Here is a 10,360-nt window from a genome sequence, read left to right as displayed (position 1 = left end):
TCACAGGAAGGATAGTTGAGAAACTTTATCCTAGGAACCCTAAGCACATCTGCAACAAGCTGCAGTGTGACAGGAATAGAAATACCTCGGACATGAGTAACAAAATGAGGTACAAAATGGTCAATCCCATGCATGTTGGAGTAGAACTCCTAAATCAACACGAGAGGACAAGTGATGGGCTCATCACAAAGAGACTCCCATTCCCGACTGTGAATGACAGTGGGAAGGTCAGTGTTAGCAAAATGACCCAAAATGACTTGGCATTTTGAATGAATGCCTTGTCGGGAAAAGTTCTCCGAAAATGCCTTGTGCGCATCATCATCACGGAACCGAAGAGAAAAAGGTGCATGATCAGAAGATGAAGAAGCACCGGAACGAAGAGGGTTTCGAGCTGGAGTAGATTTACGCTTAGGTGCCATAGACACGACTAACGTAAATAGAATGAGAGGGAGAGAGTGAAAAAGACAATTAGAAAAGTCCCAACATAGTTCACAATAAGAAGAATATGTGAAAAGAAGTACATGTGCATGGAGAATGCATGAACATGTGACATGCAAAGTAAATACATCATGAGCTCAGCCCAATCCAATCCTATCAGCACACAAAGAGATTGCACACATCTAAATGCATGATAATACTGTTATAATGCAAATGTAATGTAATGCATGAAGTCTTTTAAGATCAAATCTTCAAAAACTAAACCAAAATTTCAACAAAATCTCATCAATTTTGAAATGCAAGAGAATAGAAGCTTACCATGTGAAGAAAACTTGGTGAAGCTTGAAGAAACCTTGTAGAACAAATTTGAGGGAGATAAGAGATTGTTTGGGACAGAAAACAGAGATCAATCGAGAGAGATATCGAGAAAATGACAAACGGATCGCACAAGGAGCTTAAATAGAACTTCGAGTAAATCTCGACAAATAAGGTGTCGATGAGGTGTCGAGGAATCTGTCGAGTAGGTGTCGAGAAAAAAAACGTCGACAAATAATGTGTCGAGAAGCTATTGAGGAATACAAACAGAAGCTGTTGAGGAATACAAACACCAGAAGCAAGAGATGAAGCTTGATCGATCCACCAAGTGTAGAGAAGCTATTGAGGGGACAGAAACTTTCTCGATCGATCCACAAGGTGTTGAGGTGCTGGCGAGATTGCGATAAGAAAAAGCTTCGGAAGCTCGACAACCAATGATAGTTTTTCAAGAAGAGAAAAGCATAGACATGAATGCAATTAGGCATGCAACTCAACCAATGATCCGAACAACATATTATGCTTTTAAAAACATCTCTTAACAAAGATTTTTAAGCACATGGATCTCAAAAACACACACACACTAAACATGTCTAACTAATTTTGTATTCCAAAAACAAAGTCAAGACAGCTTAGTGAGTATACATTAACATATGTAAAACCTTGTGATGGCCAAATCACATTGTACCTGCAAATGTATCAAGAGTAGCAAAAAATGTTGCGTGTTGTGTGTGAAAAATATCGCAAGATTGCATAAGTGCATACATGTTATGATGATTTGAGATATGAGAAAATCACTTTAACTCACACACAATCATAACTGCTTGATAGGGACTATCACCTTTGAGGTACATTGTATAACTCCCACATCTTCTAGAATACACGCTTGCAATCATTTTTAAAGCATTTTTTTTTTTTTATCTTTTTTGCTTTTATTTTTCTTTGCATATTTTCTTTTAAGCATATCATGCATGGGCATATAAGAGAGAGAAAAGAATTACCCAATGATAGTTGAGATTCCAATTTTGCTATGTCGAAGCACACAAATGTCATTGACACTGCATTTTTGCTATGCCGAAGCATACAAGTGTCATATTATGATTGGTAGGCAACAGTGATGAGATGGTTATTTATGCCTTTCTCTTAGGATTTTTTAGTCTTTCACGTCAAAAAGAGTGATACGAATATTAAGCACAAGAGACAACTTAATCTTACTCATCAAAAACAAGAGCCACAAAGCTCACATGCTTAGTTGTACATAGAGATGCTCATCTAAGTTATAAGAGATACAAAATTTCGAAAACTTTGTTTCAATGGCCATCCAAGGTACATAAGTACCAATGTACACAAAACACACACTGTTTTTTTTTTTTCTGTTTTTTCAATTTTTTTTTATGTAAAAACAAAACAAAAAAAAAAAAAAAATTGAAAAATAACCAAACAAAAACATGTTAAACAACCAAAGCAAAAAAACTAGATTGACTTAAAACTTGGAAGCAAAACACATAAGTAATACACACACAAAAACAAGAAAAGTGACAGAATCACTTGGAGCCCTTTTCCTTCCACAACCTGGAAGAACCTTTCCTTTGATTAAAACCTTGAATCACCTAAAGCACTTAGGTCATGCGGGAACAGTGTACTGACCACCTTCCTTAGCATCCTTCTTCCCTTTATCTTGGCCTTTAAACTGAGAAGAACTAGATTGTTTGCGGTCCTTGTCGAAACACTTTTCATTTGCATTCTTTATAAACTTCTTGAACTGCCTGGTGATGTAGGATTTCATCTTAGAATCTTCATCATCAAAAGACTCATCTGTCTCACTGCTCTTGGCCTTCAGTGCCATGCTTTTGCCTTTACTTGTCTTGCCAATCCTTGTCAATCCTAGCTCGTAGGTTAGCAGGTTTCCAACCAGCTCAGTCAAAGGAATCTTATCAATATCCTTTGATTCCCCTATTGCTGTGATCTTGGCATGGAATCTCTTGGGTAGAGATTTGAGCACCTTCCTTACAATCTTGGGTTCAAGAATGGTTTCCCCAAGATTGAAGGCTGAGTTCACTATATCCTTTAACTTGGCATAGAACTCATCGAATGACTCATCCTCCTCCATTTTTATCTCTTCAAAACATGTAGTGAGCCTCTGAAACTTTGAATCCCTCACAGGTTTTTTGGAGGATGGTCCAAGCCTCCTTGGTAGTTTCGGTTGAGGATATCTTCTTGAGCTCCTCATTGGTGACTACACTGAACAATGCATTCAATGCTTTGCTGTTGAAGTTTATCGCCTTAATCATGGCATCATCCCAGTCGGCTGGTGCATATGTAGGCTTAGTCCAGCCTATCTCCACAGCTTACCACACTTTCTCATCTAAAGACTGCAAAAAAACTCTCATGCGTACTTTCTAGTATGCATAGTTAGTGCCATCAAATAAAGGATATATGATTAATGAATGTCCTCTATCCATGACAAACAGGGGTCAATGGATCAACACAGCAAAGATTAAACTCTAATCAGAGTGTGCCCACTCTAATACCACTTGATAGGCCAAAAACGAATTGACCCCTTATGATGAATTAATTTATTAATTAACCAAGTTTATTAATTAATCAAATTAACATGCAAAGTGCATGGCAGCACAGACAAATCACCAAATAACTAAATATGCAGCGAAAAATAAAAGACAAGGTGATTTGTTTACAAATGGGGAAAACCTAATGGCAAAAACCCCACCGAGTGATTTTCAGGTCACCACTCCCGAAACTCCACTATAATCACAATAAGCGGTTACAAGTAAAGGAATCTCAAGTACCTTACCAACCTACAGTTGAACCCTTACCCCAATACCTAATTGGACTTGTTCTGTAGTGACAGTTTCCCTTTCTAATGCACGGCTCCCAAGTACGTGACTAACTAACCAATTGCGCAGATCCCAGTACATGACTTCAATCACCAACTATGAAGGTTGTTGGCTGCAAAGTTCTTCAGTTCATCCACACGATGAAGATCAAGAAGATGCTTGGTTACAAAACCCTAAAGTGCACATACATAGCAACTTCTTCAAGAGAAAGAGATGAACTAGGGCATGAACTTCGTTTCCGGTCACAATTTGCTTGAACAGAGTTTTCTCAATGCTTGTGCAACTTGTGAACTCTTTGACGGCCCTTAAAATAATCTTTTTATATGTTTAGGGTTAGAAGAAAAGAAGACCTAAACACATAATCATGGATTCCAAGAAATCAGATCAGAATTCTGGATTTCTTAAATCTCGACAGATAAGCTATCGAGAAGGTGTCATGCCATGGGCTAAACAGCTTCCTTAAACCTCGATAGATGCAGCTGTCGAGACAACTGTCGAGCTTTAATGATTTTGCACTTTTCAGCTTGTTTTGTTGGACAGACTTAATGACTTCAACACTTGATCTTGAAACTTTGTTTCTTGAAGATTTGAACACATCCTAGAACTACCCAATTACAAGTAAAGTGTGTTTTGTCAAAGGATTAGCTAATTTCATAAAATCATGACATATGTTCTTAACATGTGAACCACATATGTCCTAACACCTGTAAATTCCTAAAACACTAAAAAAATCATAAACGCATGTGTGGAAAATACAAGTAAATCAAAAATAAACAAACTAAAGCAAATAATGAATATGCAAACTAACTCTCCCCCTAAGTTAGATACATCAAAAATTTTGTTTTCTCCCCCTTGCAAAAACAATTTCAACTCCCCCTAAACAAAACAAACAGGATTCCCACATATTCCTATATTTCATCTAAATCTCCCCCTTTTTGTCATGTATTGACAAAGACAACTCAAACAAAGAGTAAACAAAAAACATATGCAACAAAAGTCAAGAGAAAATATAGAATCAAGGAAACAAATGATTAGCAACAACTCCCCCTAAGAATATCAAAGGATTAATTTTTTTTTTGGGAAAAACAGTTTTGGGGAAAATTTAGGAGGTGGGGATAAATAAAAAGACACAAACCAAACTCAAAAGATTAAGTTAAGGATACACTTAAAAAAATATTCTCTCTTTCAATAAATGCAAACTTGACACTATGTGACCCATAAACAGTTGCATGAGTATAGAAAATATTTGTACATTATTATCCATCATATCTCTTAAGAAAAATATTTTCTATAGTTCACACATAAAAAATAGCACATACTAATTTTTGAGTCCTTGTACATTTTAGTATGTGCTATTTTTTATGTGTGAACTATAGAAAATATTTTTCTTAAGAGATATGATGGATAATAATATACAAATATTTTCTATACTCATAGTACCCAATTTAGCAAAGTGAATGCATGTTATGTGTGAAAATAATGAGAGATATGACTGTAAAACTGCAAGATGGATACAGAGAAAATGATGCATGGAAAAAATTGGTCAAATACTTAAAAACTGAAAAAAATTTAGTTTCGATCGATTAAGCATCGATCGAATACCAATTGAGTAAGGCAAAAACTAGACTTGAAAATTTTGGAAATTTTTGATTGATCGAAAATCAGATTCGATCGATCGAAATTCTAGAAAACTAAATTTTTTGAAAAACCAAAAATTTTTCTATAGAATCAATTTTCGATAGATTTTTCATGACATGTAATGCATGAGAATGATTCCAAAAAATTTAAAAAACATGAGTTTTTTAATTCGGAACTTCAAAACAAGGTTTTTAATCATTAAAGACACAATTTTTGCCAACACGTAAACATAGTTTGCATCAAACCCCATTGAAAACATAATCTTGGATGGCCACAACAAGATCACATACAATATCATGTACTAAGTTTAATAAGGAATAGCTTGTGTCATGTGTGCAACTAGCAATAGCTTGAAGTACATGTGAGGTGATATGTAGATAGTAATCAATAAAAATTTCTATATTATTCATCATATAAATTTGAAAGTGACTATCACCTAAAGAGTGACATCATATAACTCTTACATCTCCTAGAAAACAAGCTTGCAATCATGTAAGTTTCTTGATTTGCCTCATAATGTACACACCAATTTTATTTCAATTTGAATTTATTATAGCCCAATAATGTACACACCAATTTGATTATTTAAACCGAGGCTACACCTTATGTTCTTTTTGTGCATATGCTACACTTTCTCGAGCACAAAATTTTATGATATATACTAAGGTGTTCATGATTGGCTAGTAAACAGTGGTGAGATGATTATTTGTGCCTTTCTCTTAGGATTTTTTAGTCCTTACAATCAAAAGCATGTGAATTCAAGATCAAGATCATGTGATCAAAAACTATAAACAACTCACGCATAACATGCACTACAAAGCTCAAACTAGTAAATTGCAATAAAATAAGCTCATCTAAGCTAAACAAGGTACATAGTCAGGAAGTGTAAATATAATAGGCCAACCTCAATTACATTACCATGATGTGTAATACAAAACAAATAATCTTTTTGGTTTTAAAAAATTTTATGACCAAAAACAAAAAGCACACATTGTGCTAGATGAACAATGCAAAGCTATGCATGATAGTGCTAAACTAAGCTATAAAGGGTACACAAACAAGAAATATCAATTTCTTAATTAATCCTTGAGTACATGTACAAACTAGTGCATACTCACACAAAATTAGAAATAGCTTAGTACTTATATAACACATACTATTCAAGTTTCTGCACAATGTCAAGCATGTTCTAAATCAAGAGAGAGAAATCATAATTCATGTAATCCTCAAGAAAAATAAAATATTTTTGTCTTTTTGAAAATTTTCAATTTTTCGGATTTTTTTTAATAAAAAATAACCTAAAAAACAAAACAACCAACAAAACATGTCCACAAACAATTGAAAGAAGTAAATCAAGGTCAAGTCAGCAACACTCACCTTAGAGAATCTTTTCTCACCCATATAGCACAAGTCTTCCGCTTTGTAGGTGAAAATCCATGAGAAGAAGAATGTATTTGAGGGATTATACCAGTCTTCTTAGAAAGACTGAAATCCTGCAAATTCCTCTCACAAGCCAACAAGCTCAAATACCGAATGCTTAAATTTCAATTTATGACAATTAGGATGAACGTGACCGGAGACACCATAAAAGTGACAAACAAGAACAAAGTTAGGAACATCAGTATTCCTAACAGCAAATCTAGTCTCAAATTTCGGTTTTTTTCTCAACAAAGTACAATTTGGTCTAATATGACCAACAACACTACAAAGGTGACAAGTAGGCGCAAAAATAGATTTCTTTTGCACACTAGCAGTAGGTTTTGACATAGGTTTAGAAACTTTAGCGTCTACATCAAAACTTTTACGTTTGTCTAACCTAGCAAAATAAGCCTTTTCTTTATTATTCCTCTTGAAAGGAGGGATATAAACTTTCTCAGTTTTAGGCTTAAGAGAAACAGAAACACTTCTGTTATCAACAGCAGGCTTGGTACTAGTCAAAATTTCAATTTTAACTTTAGATTCAACTAACTCTTATTCCAAGCTTTTCATCTTCTCATCTTGAGAGGAAATTTGATTTCTCAAAAATTCATTCTTTTTATTAGATTCATCTAATCTAACAATCAATTTCTCTTTTTCAAGATTAGTTAATTTTAACTCTTCCTTGAATTTCTTGAATTTCTTAGCAATTTTCATAGGTTTCAATAATTCCTTAGGAAGAGTTTCACATGCATCAATAAGATCAACAGAAAAATAGTGTCATTTTTATTCAAATCATCACAATCAAAAATAGTAAGACACTTAAAATTATCCATGATAACAAGGTGTAAGGTTGAATTTATTCAACCATCTAATTGGCTTTATTCCGTGCCAAATTTGCTTGTAATTCAGCATTTAGTAACCCTGTATTTAGGTGGGATTGTTGTAAGGGTAGTGAGTGAGATAGTGTGAAGATTGCTCAAGAGTGTGCAAGAAAACAGAGAGTCGCGGCTGGGACTCGCGGCTGGACTCGCGGCTTCAACCCGCCAGAAGATGCACACGTGCCAAGCATGCTGGAAGATGAACAGTCATGCTAGCTGGAGCACTACAGGACAAAACAGGACAACTGGCCATACGGTTAACTCGCGACTGGAACTCGCGACTCAGTCAAGCCGCGAGGTCAAGCCGCGAGCCACCCCTGTTTTGGAAAAACCTGACGTTTCGCATTCCACTCCACTTCAGTATAAATACCCTTTTAACCCACGATTGAAAGAGAGCTTCCAGAGAGAATTTTGAGAGAGAAACCCTAAAGAAAAACCAGATTGTTTCACCCACAATCTCTACCTTAGAGTCTCATCAAATTCCCTCACTCTCTTCCTCTCCATTGTCAAATCCTTGAGAGGCCTTTATACCAAACCTGGTTCTCACCATTATCATCCCTGTGAGACAGTCGTTTGGAGTTCTGGGAAGCAGTTAGGAAGGAGCCAATCTTCATTGGTTGATGCTACGGTGTAGTAGCGGAATCCGGAAAGCTAGAAAAGAAAAAGGTTCGGCGCAACCTCGTTGGAGCAAGAAGCTTGGAGGGCTTAGGTGCATTGGGTAGATTAGGCTTGGAGGGTCTATTGCTGTCCTTGTATCCCAACTGTATTTTCTAGTGGATTGATTACCGAAAGGAGGGCGGCGGAGAGGTTTTTCGCCGAGGTCTTCGGTTTCCTCTTCGATAACATATCTGGTGTTATCGCTGTGTTTGCATCTTCCTTCCTCTCTATCTCTGCCTTTACATTATCTGCTGTGGTTTATTTTGTTGTGGCTTAGATAGTTGTTTAATCAATTCCATGTTATAGCATATGTTAAGTTTCCGCACACTAGTTGTTTAACATATTGCGTGTGTTGATTAAATTGGTTTTTGGGGGTCTAAACGTTCAAAAGTGTTTTTGTACACGTTTTTTGAACTTTCAATTGGTATCAGAGCGGGTACACATCTGTTTGGTTTTATTACCATTGTGTGATCCTTGACTCCCTTTCTTTTGAGATGGATAGGTCTCAATCCCTTAATGCACCTCCATATTTTGATGGAAGTAACTATGCATTTTGGAAGGTTCGTATGAGAGCCTTTTTATGCTCTATTGATGAATCCGTGTGGGATGCTGTTGAGATGGGTTGGACCAAACCTGAAGCAGCCAAATCCACATGGGATAAGGCAGCACTTACTGCATCTAATGCTAACAGTAAAGCACTAAATGCTATTTTCTGTGGTGTGTCTCCAGATGAATTTCACAGGATTTCTCACATTACTATTGCCAAAGATGCATGGGAGATTCTGGAAACAACTTATGAAGGCACGAAGAAGGTGAAAGATACCAAGTTACAAATGCTGACCACTCGGTTTGAGGAGCTCAAGATGAGTGAGGATGAGTCTTTCGACTCTTTCTATGGGAAGTTAAATGAAGTGGTTGTCAGTAAGTTTAACTTGGGAGAGAAGATGGAGGACTCAAAGATTGTCAGGAAGATCCTCCGATCATTGCCGGAAAGCTTCCGTGCCAAAGTGACAGCCATTGAAGAGAGCAAGGATCTTGACGACATCAAGGTGCAGGAGCTGGTTGGTTCTCTACAGACCTATGAAATGTCGCTGCCAAATCAACGGAAGGGTAAATCCATTGCTCTAAAGACCACTAATGAGAAGGTGGAAGATCAAGGCTCGTCGGGAGAAGATATGATGGACAAGGATGTAGCCTATCTTGTTAAAAATTTCAAGAAGTTTTTGAAATTCAAAAACAATGGAAAATTTGATGATAAGAGAAATTTCCAAAATTCTGGAAGGGAGAAGAGGGATTTCAAAAGGAAAGATGGAAAAGAATCCCAATCCACACAAGGTGTTGTTTGTTTTGAATGCAACGGACATGGACACTTCAAGAAGGAATGTCCTAATTATTTGAAGTCAAAAGGCAAGGTGTATGCCACAACCTTGAGTGATTCAGACTCGTCCGACTCAGAATCTGAAGAGAGCTGTGATGGAGAAGGGAACTACTCAGCTTTCATGACTATTGCTCATGTTGAGTCTTCGGATGAATTGAATTTGCTTGTTCAAGACCTTGGAGAACATAGTGAGGATGACTCACTAGGAATTGTTGAAGAATCTGAAGCTGAAGAAGAAGAAAGCACAGCTACTCTTCAAGAAAATTACAACTCACTTTTGGAGAAATCTGGTGAATACACAAGGGTGGCCAAGGCTGCTGTGAGAAAGATGAAGAAGGCTGAGGAGGACTACAAAAGTCTCCTAATCCGTTATAGGGAGGCCAAATGCGAGATTGAAAATCTTAATGGTGAGTTGTCCGAAGCCTACACTAAAGTGAGATTCCTTGAGAATGAGGTTGTTCAAGCAAATGCAAAAATAGAGAGGGTCACCACCAAGAAGCTAGATGATGTTATATCTTCTCAAAAGAGCTTCTCAGACAAATCCGGACTGGGATATAGCGGAGGAAGTAGTTCAACTGGAAATATCACCAAAGAAGTGAAGTTTGTCAAAGCCAAAGATCCAGTTGTAGCTGATCCTACTGGAGTGAAGCTCGAGGTGGAGGAGAAGAAGAATGTGGTGGACCAACGGATGCTGAATCATCGTAATCTGTATGTGGGCAGGTCTGAATCTCGTGCCAAGTCACGTCCTCGACCACAAAAAGGTCCTAGAGGAATGTATGTGTGCC

This window comes from Quercus robur, chromosome 4, assembly GCF_932294415.1.
Source record: "Quercus robur chromosome 4, dhQueRobu3.1, whole genome shotgun sequence".
NCBI lineage: Eukaryota > Viridiplantae > Streptophyta > Magnoliopsida > Fagales > Fagaceae > Quercus > Quercus robur.
This window is presented reverse-complemented; position numbering follows the sequence as displayed.